Source organism: Xenopus laevis, chromosome 1S (assembly GCF_017654675.1).
Source record: "Xenopus laevis strain J_2021 chromosome 1S, Xenopus_laevis_v10.1, whole genome shotgun sequence".
NCBI classification, from domain to species: Eukaryota; Metazoa; Chordata; class Amphibia; order Anura; family Pipidae; genus Xenopus; species Xenopus laevis.
In genome coordinates this window covers 140,292,730-140,307,009 of record NC_054372.1, presented here as the reverse complement: position 1 = coordinate 140,307,009, position 14,280 = coordinate 140,292,730, and positions in this window count along the sequence as shown.

Sequence of the window (14,280 nt, the reverse complement as noted above, 5' to 3'; positions counted from 1 at the left end):
TTATATGTATAGCATAGTCATAGAGTGGGTTACTGACATCTACTGGTCAAAATATTGAATGCATCAAGCGCTTCAAATAAAAACTTGAAGCACAAATGTTAAAACAGTTAACCCAAGGGACATATTTTTTGTAAAGCATTTCAACAGTTGTTATGCAATAAGATTTTCACATTTCCATTTGAGATATGTCTTGCATCTTCTGAGATTGCATTTTTCTGCACAACTTTTCAGATTTAAACAAAACAAACAACAAAACTGCTTGTAGTTTTTACTGGGCTTTTCTGGAATCACTTAACCCCCCCCACCCCACACCCATTTTAATAAATCAGCCCCTCGGTGTCAGTATAAGAAGCAATGTCTGAAAACAGCGAGCTTTCAGAAATAATAACTGACAATATACACATTATGGCACATGAGGCACATAAAATGATGATTTTGGTGCCCTGCAGATGATGGATGTTGTTTAATTCTCTTACTGCTGAGCAGAACAGGAAGAAAAAGAGTTGTGATATAGAATGTAAAGCAGTGAGCTGATATCGCTCACCTAGATCACAGCCAGACTTCTGACACAGTACAGCATAATAACTTGGTTTATAAACTGCAAGATGTATTTCAACACTGACATATTCTTTATTTTTACCAATGTGTAGATCATATTCCCATCTGCACGCATTTCTGAAAATAGTGAACATTATATTTAACACAACTGTAATACACAAACAATACACATTTTACTTTTAATGTAATTTACAGTTGTTAAATGGCATACGATCTCTGGTGGTCTATATGGAATCAGCTCCTCTGTGACAAACTGGTTTCTGTTAAAGGATAGGTAAACCTTTAAAATAAGTGAATGTAAAAGTGGTGAGATTACTTTTCTAAGCACTTTTGCATTGTACATTTATTATTATTATTTTTTTTTTAATTCCAAGATTTTAAGGGATAAATGTACTGTTAATATGAATTACTTTTTTTTCAAGAACCCCATCTGCTGGTAAGTATCTGACCATACTGACCACCAAGTAGTCAAGGAAGTTGTCAGGAGAATGAAAAGGGGGTGGTCTGATGTTCTTCCGGTTAGGAAAGCATTGAAAAGAGTATCTAATATTTTTCCTATTCAGAAGAACATCAGCCTAGCTCTCTTTCTTTCTCCTGACACCTTCCTTGACTACTTGGTGGTCAGAATGGTAGAAAAATGACCAGCAGATGGCACTGTTGTAACAAAAGTAATTCATATTAATAGTACATGTATACTTTAACATATTGGAATTAAAAAAAATGTACACTGCAAAAGTGCTTACAATAGCACTCTCATTAATGTTACATTTACTTATTTTTAAAGGTCTCATCAATGTTACATTCACTTATTTTAAAGGTTTACTTATCCTTAATTTATTACTTCATTTACCAAATTTCCTACACACTATTATACTTCCCCTGAATCAGCCACTTTAGGCAGGTGCTGAGACTATATATTTTGTATTGTGTGTATATAAAATATACAAACACATCACCAATTCCCCTTATTATTTATATAATCAAGTACCATGACCTAGTTTTACATGAAGTTCAAGAAAAACTTTTATCTACTAGATACATTTTATATATATAAATGTATTTATATCCATGTGAAACATCACTGCATTACAACACCTTGTAATGTATATGCACCTCCATTTCCCTTGGGGGCTTGATATATATAGTGACTTATATAGCAATATTAGCACCTTTCATTAGATTCAAGGTATTTCTCCACACCTTCCTTGTGTTACAGAGTGTTTCATGCAAAGTGAGAGAGATTGTGCTAATTGTGTAACTAGGTTTAATACTGTAAAAAACATTTAAACAAAGTACGCTTAAAGATAAGTTAGAATAAATGTAGCAACATGTAGTAAATAAGTGGCATATTTTTCGAATATGAAGCCTATAATAAACAGTGTTCTCCGCACAATGAGTCATTTGAGAAATGCCTCTATGAAACCACAGAAAATAACTGAGGCACTGGAATGAAGAATGTGTCAATAAATGTCTTTAGTATTTTAAGGTTGATTAATAAATGTAACCCTAGGTAAATATATAGTGTTGAACTGGGGTTTCTGGGCCCACCAGAAGCCTCACCTCAAGGACCCCCACCCCTGTCTCTAAGGACTCCCATACCCATTATGAACCAACAGCTGAGGTCCCTACCCAGTTGCAACCCTACAGCTGAGGCCCATAGCTTGTGCCACAAACCCTGGGTGCATACTCTCACTGTATCTCCGTCTGCACAGGCACATCCCACCAGAATTTCTCCTGGTGTTCCAGCCCAATGCTTGACAGGTTATCTTAATGTTCTTGTGACTCAACCAAAGACCATGGTTTTACAATGCAATGGCCTGTTGTCTTGCTACAAGTTCCCTTGGCAGACTTATCACAAACTAAATGTCTAACTGAGCACTTCCCCCAGTAGACTTATCAAATATAGGGGTGGAAATAAAACACACACACATTGATCATCATTAGCGAAGAATAATATATTGTAAGAAAAGTAATACAATACCGATTGAAGACAACGCAACATCTAGCCGAGCTTCCCTTGGCAGACTTCTGAGAGGAACATCAGCTGGGGGACCCCGGGCCCAAATCAAATACAGCGACTCCCAGAGCACATCAATCGGCCAATGGTCCTTACAAGACCAATTATTCTACACAACACGTCTGCTTGTAGATGAAGTCCCGAAGCCCCCCCAGCTGAGCTCCTTTTTATATTGGTACAATAACAAAGTAATAGATCATTACACATAGACATATAAAATCATAATAATGGCTACATGCCCAGGACATGGCCATGAGAATGACCATGAAAATGGAAATAACCATGTGAATGAAAATAATTGCTGTGTATAATTGCTGTGTATTTTGATTATAACTATGTGAATAAGATATGAGCTTCCTCCTTAATAAACATACCTATATGTTTATGAGTCTATTACCTTAACTCCTACTATTCCCTGGTCTCCTGCTAATATCAGTACATCCATTGTACAACTAAGGAGCCATATTGAATGCACTTGATCACACTCACATTCATACATGGCCTGCCATGTCACATTTGTATCACACCTGTTGAGAGGAATGCCAACACATACGTAGGGGTGGAACCTTCTGATATTGTGCATAAAGCATTCACCCGAGTCGCTTATTTCATGGCCTGTAACCTATGCGATGATAAATTACCCATAAACTTACAAGTACCTTGAAATATTGTCAGACTGGAACACCAGGGGCCAACCCAAAATCCTTAGACCAGGGGCCCACTCTCAGTACTATTATTCATCCTCTACTCACTGGGCCCATCGGGAGTTTTCCTGGTTTGCCAGTGGGCCAGTCCAGCACTGCCTCAAAAGTATTATAGTGAAGGTTAGTCCAGAGCTGGGTTAGATGACGCAAACACAGATAATCTGTAACCAGGTATAGGCAAACACAAACACAGAATAGCACTGATATAGTTTTACATTGGTGTATATTTTATCAGACAAATTCGCAATAACAGCATTTAAACCAGCGATTCTGGGGATTGCCACAGGGACATAAAGGCGCAATTTTCATATTTCTGCTCATAATTCCTTAAAGGAACAGTAACACCAAAAAAATGAAAGTCTTTTAAAGTAATGAAATAATGCACTGTTGTGCTGCACTGTTAAAACTCATGTGCTTGCTTCAGAAACTCTACAATAGTTTATATAAACAAGCTGCTGTGTAGCCATGAGGGAAGCCATTCAAAGCTGAAAAAGGAGCCAGACCAGACCGGCCAAGCTCCCTAGGCAACCTGGCTGGTCATGTCGCTGACTGGGAGCGTGCATGCGTGAATTGACACTAGTGCACAGGTGTAAATTGACGCTAGCATGGATCAACGAGTGTGTAGAAAAAAGTGTTCACGCACATCATCGCACATGGAAGTGCAAATTGCCTAGGAAAGAGGAGACTGGACTAGGAGTAGAAGGCAGGTAAGATACAGTATGTGCCTGGCTACCCCCCCCCCCCAGATTTGCGCCCTAGGCACGATCCTACTCTGCCTACCTCAATTTCTGGACCTGAGAAAAGGCGCAGGATACACAGCAGATAACAGATAAGTTCTGTAGTAGACAATACTTATCTATTATCTGTTATCTATTGTGTATCATGTGCTTGAATGGCTACCTCCATGGCTACATAGAAGCTTGTTTTTATAAACAATAGTTGTGTTTCTGAAGCAAACACACCAGTTGTACCAGTGCAGTGCAATAGTGCATTATATTGTCATTCCTTTAAGACACTTTCCATTTTTGGTATTACTGTTCCTTTAAGTTAGGGTTAAAGTTGTGCATTTTTGTTTTTAAGGCAGTACTATGTGTGTGGCATGAGGGATGTGACTATCTTCAGTCTCATACCTTGTATGCCCTTATCCTTTTTGCTTGTATGCCCTTTGGGGTACTCTTTAACTCTTGTATCGATTATTGTTTATTTTTGTATTATTGAATAATATATTCAACGTATACTCTTGTACAGTACTTCAATTATACAGCACTACAGAATATGGTGGCATGTTCAGTGGCATTGTTAGACCACAGTGTGCACTTCAACCCCGTATCCGCCCATCCTTCCTTTTACATCCCCTCTCACTATTGTGTTCTTCACTTTGTGTGGCTGGTGAGTGAGAATATCTTTAAAGCTATGGACAATGCAGCCCCAGCAATCTGGCACCCACTGTAACCTCATTTTGCATTGTGAAGGGCTATTCTAATCCTTTTAGCTCTTCCTACCCTAACCTTAAATGGCAGAACTTGTATACATTTTCTCTTCAATGGCCAATTCCATAATAGCCTTTTCCTTACTCCTTGCTTACTTTTTTCTGCACTCAACCAATTATCAATATATTAAGGACACATTGGCATATATATTGAGGCATTAAGCTACTTGTGCCTTAAGCTACTAAAAATGCCTTACCCTTTAAACAAAGCAGGGATTGTTTGTCCATATATTTAAGTTGGCCAACAACATTAAAGTAATCCCTTGTATGGCCAGTCATACACTCAACTTGCATCTGATTCATTAAGAATTATAATGCTTCATTATACTTTTTACACAGGGACTAAGTTTTACCTGCAACTTACTTGCTGCTTTCAAGGTTAAAACTCCCAAGCATGGTGGCCCTTTTATTGGCCACCACTGGGATCACCTGATTATAGCTGGGAAGGGTGGGAGCTACAACATGGAGCTGGCCACTTTAATGTAGTGCCACATGGGAAATCCACAGCTGTGGACCTAAATTGAATCTGGAAGGGGGAGTGAGTCCTTTGTCCCATGTACAGTGAGCCCTGGCAGATACCAGATTCGGCAAGAAGGTGTCACTGTTGCACAAGGAGTAAAAAAAGCTGAGTTGCCATGTGCTCAGTACTTCTTTCAGTTTCACTTCAGCCATGAGTGAATGAACTGCAGCAAAGATGTAAGGAGCCTGGGGAATTTGAGAGGCCCTGGAGGGTTTGGGATATGGGAGCCCCAAGCCTGGTGAGCTCAACCATGGAGGGGTTAGAGCCTGGAGGCAACAGAGAGACAGTGACAGCAGCTGCCTTTGTAATGGATGCTGATTTGAAAGGGGGCTTGTGAGGTGCTCGCACTTCGGATAGTGCTGGGAGCTGTGCCTTGAGGAGTAAAGCAAGTATATCATGCTAGGCTAGGATTAGCTTGAAAGCCTGCCTGAGGATTGAGTTGCCGTGGATGCCTGACCCATCTGTGTGAGTGCCTGGTGAGTGTTATGCCTGAGAAAGGGTATTGAAAGCCTCCAGCATGTGCCCCCTGTTTGAGAACAGGCATTGTTTATGTGCCTGCTACGTGGGAGCAACTACCTCTGTCCATCTGGAGAGATATTTGGCAGGTAGCGCTACATGGGGAAAGTTAGAGCTCTTGGGGAAAAGGGGCTGTGACTCTCTTTGTCCACCAGGAGTAGAGTGTGGGACTGTGCCTGATAAAGACTGTGCCAATATTGGGACTACCACACGGGATCCCCAGGGCAGGGTTATTATTGAGATGTAATTGCCCTTTGCCATATAAAGTTATATTGGTTACTGCACTTTTTTGTTTCCTAGTGTGGCCACCCATAGGTGTATTCCCGGATCTCACTAGGTGGAAGCACTGCTATTGAAAGGAATTCCCTATACCCTTTCATTTAGCAAAGGGGATTCAGGACCTGTGTATGGCAAGATATTGATTATGTACATCCTATAAAACATGAAGGGGTTAAACTAGGGTTACATGTTGTATGGTGGTGAAAGTCATATCTTGTACCCTGGACTCTCTTTTATGGCTCTGCTATGTCATAAAAATCTTTTCAGATGCTTTTAAGGCATGTTCCCACTTTTTGCACATCATGCATATAAAACATAGAACAAAATGTGGATATTTTGCACGCTTTTGTTCCCTGTGGACCTGCTTGAAGACTAAGTGCTTAATTTAGAGATGCTTTTAGTTTCTGACACATCTTGTTCAGTCTCATTGATTATCAGTCAGAGAAAAACCAAAAGAAATGTTCCAATACACAAGCAAGCTAACCTGTTTCTCAGCCAAATCTCTACTGTGACTTTGGGTCTGTATTGCTTGCACAGCAAAAAAATAAAAAAACACCACCAAGATTATAACGGTATTTCAGCTATTTTCACAAAATGCATTCAGCACGTACATACTGTGTAGTATACATATTGATTTTATGGCTAATTGGCTTAATGTATCAGCTAAATGTATCAATTTAGAACAGTTAACGTGTTGGTTCCCCCCCCCCCCCGAGATGCTTCAGAAGGTGGAAAATTAAACTTTACACTTCAATATTAGAAAAACAACGCACGTAGAAAATAGAAACTATTGGAAACGTTTTTATTTCTGGTGAACTATTTGAAACCAACTGAACTGAAAAAGTGTTTGAAGGTGAACAACTCCTTTAATTTTTTTCTTTTATGTAATAACATCAGTCATTTTTCATATTTAATCCTTGGTGTATTTCTAATCATGAAGCAAACATTTCTATTTCTTTTTGTGTTGAGGAAAGATTTCTTTCTCTAGTGATTAAGCAGAGAGTTGCCCAACATGCATTGAATCTAAGTAGATCTTGTATCTACTAAGCTCTGGTACTAAACTGATAATAGCAAAGAAATCTGTGATTTTCAAACTGTTATGTCAAATGTAAGCAAACATTTTTCATGCATCTCTATGACTCAAAAGCCTTTCTATATCACATTATTAGTGGGGAAAAAAAGTTTTGTTAAAAGTAATACTAAGCTTGTAAGGCCAACAGTCATATAGGTTACCCTTAAAGGCACAGCGGACATCCAGTAACAGGAAATACGCTTTTATTCAACAGCAGCAGTATACTCACATCCAGTTTCTTTACACACAGGCAGGTTCAGGATCACTCACTTTCAGATGTTCATAATAGTTACATTCCCAACTCAGCACGGACTATCCAACACCTCCAAGGACCTTGCACCACCTTCCGGTCCTAGCAGTCTGGCGTATGCTTTATACCACTCTGCCCTACTCCGGATAGGAATGTGCCACCTTCTGGTCCTAGCAGTCCAGCGTTTCTCCAACACCAATCTGCTCTATTCTGGATAGGAATTTCCCTTCCTTGCTTTAGGTTATCCTCACTGGTCCTACACTAACCTCCACCATAACCGTGGCTTTAACTAAGGCGTTTCACAAATTTTTCACTGTTCCGCAGGAAATTCACAATTTTTTCCACAAAGCAAAACGTGACAAATTCGCCCATCTTTAGTGCCTTGTTGTGTTATGGCAGATATTCTAGGTAAACTCATACACGACAAGGGTCCAAAACCTGGTGGTATTCAACCCAAGGTACTAAAATAACTCAGCTCTGTGACAAACCAATTTACTTAATTTTCCGGGATTTTCGAGCTCTGGCATAGTGCAGAATGATTGGCAAATTGCTCGTGTGGTGCCATTTCTCAAAAGGGATCCTGCCCTCAGCCTGAAAACTATAGGCGTGTTAGTTTGACATCTGTGATAGGAAAGCTTTTGTACTAAGTAATAAGGGATACAATTCTTGAATTGAATTGTAAATGTATCAATAGGTCTTTATGGGTATGGCTTTATATTTGCTGGGGCCATTTGAATGGGTTGAACATGAATAAATGATGGATTATTTTCTTTTTTTCCCCAACCCTAATTAACTATGTAACTATGAAAAAAGTTCAAAAACTAAATGAAATTATACAACACATAAGAAAATAATTATGACTTTAGAGGGGAACATTGCACTCTGATCCCCATTCTCCCACCCACTGCCTGCCTCCGCCTACTTTCTGAACTGATACCGCCCACCCTGACCAGATTCCGCCCACAACCCGCCCTGTGCCAACACGCTATGCTCCCCCCCACCACATGTAAGAGTGCAGCTGGGGAAGGAGCGGGGTCTGTTGGCTATAGAGGAAGCAGCCCCTGCAGTCCAGGCCTCCTCTTTCCCCAGGCCCCCTGCAACTGGGGGGTCTGCTTCCTCTATAGTTACAGCACTGGTGTTAATTCAAATGTTTTCTTTGCAAAATAAAAGATGTAAGGAATGTTTTATTCATCTAGGAATTTGATTAATTTTTGTCCTAAATTAACCTTTGTGTTGAATTTTAGTATGTTATAGAATGGCCAATTCTAAGCAACTTTTCGACTGGTCTTCATTATTGATTTTTTTTATAATTTTTTCATTAATTGCCTTCTTCTTCTGACTTTTTCCTGCTTTCAAATGGGGGGTCACTGACCCCATTTAAAAAAAATAATTTTCTGCAAGGCCAGGGTCAGTCTGGGGGGCCCGGGTCCATCGGTGCTGCTGTCCCATGGCCCCATCCAGACTCCTGCCCTCCCCACAATTTTTATGCATTTTTTTCCCCAGATGATCCAGGGAGCATGTCTGGGCCGGCGGGGGCCCGCAAGAGCCCCTGGCAACCAATCAATGATTAGTTGCCAGGGTTGTTTGGACCCTGAAAACCAGACTGCTGAAAAAAAGCTAAATAAGTCAAAAACCACAAATAATAAAAAGTGAAAAACAGTTGCAAATTGTCTCAGAATATCACTCTCTACATCATACTAAAAGTTAACTCAAAGTTGAACAACCTCTTTAAATTCCTATAAAGAAATGTTGCTTTACAAAGTGATTCATGTAGTAATTCTGTTTTTTGTGGCAAAAATAACATTTTATAAGAGAGAAAGACATTTTCTTTCATTTTCTTGGCAATGGTATCCCTTCATTCAATTTTAAATGTTTGCTAGACTTTGAATGTAAACTTTTTTGTAATAATGATTTTTTGAGCATAATTGTACTACCCTTTTAACTATATTTCTTTTTACTTTGCAGGGGTCTACCTGTTTTGTCTTATATTCCAGATTCTGCTTACCTCTTGGTTTCCAGGTCATCCATAGGTTTAGTAATCTTGCATGGAAGAGTACATGTTTGTGCAGTGCGACTTCTACAACATTGTAAGTAGATGTGTTCTTCTTTAGAAACAACTTCTTGCCAAAAAGGCTAAGCGATACCTATAGAATATATTGCAAAGTAAAAGCAATACTACATCTCACAAATATGTCAGAAGGCAAAATATTTATATAATATTATCTTAAAGCTTGCTGTGGAGGAACGCAGGCTGAGATCCGCAATCATCTGTCATCATGGGTGTCAGTTATAGTCTTTTTCTCTCAGCCTCCAGGCCATTATTGAAACCTACCTGAATTTTTCACTCCTTTACTATCTTAGGGATAGAAATATCTCTTAATAGGGATACCACCTGTTATGTAACACTATCTACACAATGCTAAACAATATCCAGGCTTGCATTCCACATTTTCGGTGCACTGGGGCTGTACCAAGTGCAATGAGTAAATCATTCAGTTTCCTTGCAGAAATAGTCCTAAAGAAAGTGGGGAATTCAATAAGTCAGTAAGTAAGAAAATCAGGCAGTCATAATATACAGTACTTATCAGTCACATGACACACAAGTGATGTTTTAGCAGAGGGAAACACTAGAAGGATGCTGCCACCCTGTGTTGCCAACAGCTTCATAAGGACTCCTGTGTCATTTACTAGTGGCACCTGGGTGGAGCCTAAGTGCATGGAACATTTAGCGGCTGATTTATTAAAAATCAAGTTGCCACTTTTTCTCCATCAGAGAAAAACTTGGAGAAAAGACGCGGATGCAGATACAATTCTCGGAAATTTGTTTATTTATTTTCCCAGTTTATAAAAACATTTGCGATTTTCATTTTGTTGAAAATTAATGGGACAATGAGATTCTCGTTGGCATCTTCTCAGTGAAAAATGCTTGGGGATATTTTGCCTTTTTCCTAGTGAAAAAAAATACTTTTTAAAATATGAAAGTATATTAAAAGTTACCTATAGGTCATGTATATACCAAAAAGGTTCCAGCCACCCCCTTATGCCCCTGAAGAAGCCAGATCTCACTTATGCTCCCTACGTAGCCAGGTAGAATTTCTGGTAAAAATAAGCGGAAGGTAGGTGAGGGTGGTTGGAACCTTTTTGGTATATACTGAAGGTGTTTCGTATATATGGCGCCCTTTGTAAAACGATCTATTGGTAACTGACTAGACCTAAATTGGGCACAATTATACTCGACTAATTACTAAGGAGTGCAACTCAGATACACCCCAATATCAATCACCCTACTGAACGGTGGCTGCAGGTTCTGCAGTTCATTGCGTTTTTTCTCACCGTTCCAACCTATGTGTTTTTAAACTATTTAAGTGTATTTTTATGGGCACAGCCTAGCATTACTGAAATCTTTGTGTCTCAGTGATGAGTTCTGTTTGTACAGTATCGTGGTCTTTGTAATGTAACACTAATAAAAATTAAGTTTTAAGTGGCTAATTACTGCAGCACCTGAACTGGTTAACTTGTGAACCATAGAGCAGATGCAATAGTTACTATGTATTCCACTCCAAGGTTTCTCATTTGTTACATGTGTTTGATATATTCTATTTAACCTGCGGGGGCATAGAAACACTTCACTCTTATATTACCATTTAATAAGGCCAAAATTATATGTAGCTTTCAATGGCAATATTATGATAGATGTAAAAAAAAAAAAAGAGTTTCATTTCTGGTGTTAGTATCTCTTTAAGCTAGCATTTCAGAAAAAAGTTGCATTTTTTTCCAGTGTCAGTGATTTTTACACAAATTTGATAAATCTGCCACTTAAAGCAGCCCTGCCACCCAGACATAAAAAGCTATATAATAAAAGTCATTTTTAAATTAAATTAAACATGAATTCCCCCTCTCTCTTTACCATTTAATTGTGTAGCAAGTGCATGGGGATGGACATAAGGTCCCCCATTCTGGTGCACAAACAAGATTGAGATGATACAAGTCTTGCCTTAATAACAGTGTCCACAAAATGGCTCCTGCCTGCTTGCTGTAATTATAAGTTCCCAGACTGATGGAAACAAGATTCAAATAATTTATATAGTGTAATTGAAGTTTAATTTTCTTGACTTAATTAATTTTTAAAATAGAATTTGGAATATTTTTTTCAGGTGATTGGTACCCTTTAAAACCGAATGCTGGGCATTGTCTAGTATTGAATAGGCATTGTTATGGTGGATTTCTTCCTGTAAGAAATATCTAAGATATACACACTAATGCATATTGATGAGTAAATGATAGGCTAATCCATTGCTCGACATTAATTTGTCTTGTAAAGAACATTAATGATTACTGTACAGAAGGTCCTCATAGTTAATATCAGCACACATTACATTAACCGCTAATTTCCGCAATAATTCTTATATTTGGTATGAGAATACCTGGTGGTCCAGTGGTAGTGCAGTGAGGACTTCCTTCTTCGCCATGCGCCAATCCAGAATGACAACATTTTTGATGTGAATGCTGCGTCTGACGTCATTAGCGAATTGTTGCAAAATTTAAATATTTGGAGGGGCCATAGCCAATAACACAGTGCCTTAAGTAGGTCTATCTCCATGGTTTCTGGGTGTGTTTATACTGTCCTGATCTTGTTCCTTGACCGTTGCCTGTCCCTGACTTCTGCTACGTACTTCACTGCCTGTACCGACCTCTGCCCATTTACTGACCATTCTTCGGATTCTGATTTTTTCTGCGCTACTGTTAATTCTGACCCTGGCCTGTGACCCAGACTACGTCTTTCATTCCTGACTCTGTACTGCACTGCTCATTTGGTACTGACTTGGCCTGACCTCCAATTATGTTCCTTGTTCCCCGTCCTAGTTCACGTTCAGTTCCCTTGTCTGCCCAGAACTCTTCCCCTTGGCTCTCTCACTTTAACCTGGCGGCATCCAAGTAGCGCAGGGCTCCTCCCGAAGCTCAAGACAGCTGCTATAGGTAAAAGTGTGAGTTGTGACCAGGACCTTGGAGCTTGTTCTGGCTTTTAGGATACCATATGTTACATCTGGCTTGTATTTCTCTTAGGGGAGGAAGTAGTTAAAACACAGAGCTCAGTATTTCAACTGCAGCAGAGATTTGGTACTTTGGATTCAGGAAAAAACAACATGGATGTACAGAATTGACCAGTGGGGATGATTCCTGTTGATGCGTCCTTGACTTAATGTATTTTGGTAAGGCTTTAGCCAGGTCTCACCAACTAAAGATGACCATTTTAAAGTTTTTGTGGACCCCTGATTTACAATGATTTTTGTTTTACATCCATACGAGAACAACAGCAGAGGTGAACCCAGGCCTCACCAGAATTGTAAGAAAACTTCATGGCTGAGACTAGCCTGACAGTACAGTATGAGAAATGCTACACTAATGTGTCTTTTTTTGCTTTATTCTGTATTCATCTTCTTGAAACAGCAGTGTCATTTTCAGTCCTTAAGGTCATATATGTGACATGTTTTTTAAATTTTTATAAAATATTTTAAATACTTTATTGTTTTTTCAGTGCAGTCTAATGCTTGATTTCTGATTTCCTTGCAGATATTCAGAGGATTCTACCACATCAGCAGCCTGGGAATGAACACTCTTGAGCTTTTCTTGCTTTGCATTTCTAATTTAAACGTTTTCTTTAATTTATACACTTCAGCGCAACATTCTATCCACTTTTGATTTATATAAAAGATGGACAATGTAAATATATGAATTTTTTAACAATACAGAAATAATGCATAGACCCAGGCTGTTAATGGCATTCCGGTGGGTACATTGTCAGACAAAAGGGAGTCATTCTGAATGTGTTTGCTTTTACATACATTAAAAATGTGTTTTGGGAGATATTAGAGACATAAAGGCTACAGAAAAGCCAATGTCTCTAGAAAATGTAAATAGATTTCCTTATGGTAGCCTACAAAAAAAAATATCCTAATCTGCATAGATACTGTGTAGTGAGAAAATATAAACAAAACTCCAAGCAAACATTCTAAATGTTAATGGCCTCTTGTTGATGGCATATTTGCAAATATACTTATTTACTACATTGTGAGCCCTCGATATGAATTCAAATGATTCCTGATTAAAAGAATAAATGCGTTATAATAAAAGTGGAAAATGATGTGATAAAAAATATAAAGTAAATATATATGAAATATATAAGTATAGTGAAATATATAAAATATATATCTTTTAAATATATAAAGAGCTAGCACTGTTTGTGTTTTTGTTTTTCCCACCTCAACTAATAATAACATAAAGAATATAAAACAGACTTATGGGGGAATATAATAAAAATCACAAAGAGCAAAACTATTTGTACAAATAAGAATAAAAATGAGCATTTTGCAATTTAATACATTTCCTTAAAATGTTATTGCATTGTGAATGTAATTGCAAATTGCCAACTTTTAAGAAGCGCTTGAATGTGTTGTTTTGGAGCAAACATAACTTTTTCAGTAATAAGTTTTATTTTTACATTCACTGTGCACCAGTGCAAACTATAACATTTGCAAACCTTCTTCGACTGTCGAAAGAGGTCGCAAATATATATGTAAATATATATAATACATGTATATTGATAATATAAATTAAAAATCATTAAAAGAATCTAAATAAAAAATCTAATTATAGAATATTATTGTGGGAGGTGGGAACAACAAGAAAACGAAAACAAACTTGGCTGCACACCTCAATAATATAAAAATAATCCTTATTTTTGTAATGAGGTGTCTTGTTCTTTATTTCCTATTATTCTGAGTTGTGGCATTGTGTTATAATCAAACACATTTACTTTATAATGAATATCTTTGTGGCTGAAAGCCACTATATTTGATACCCTGCAGCCTCACTCC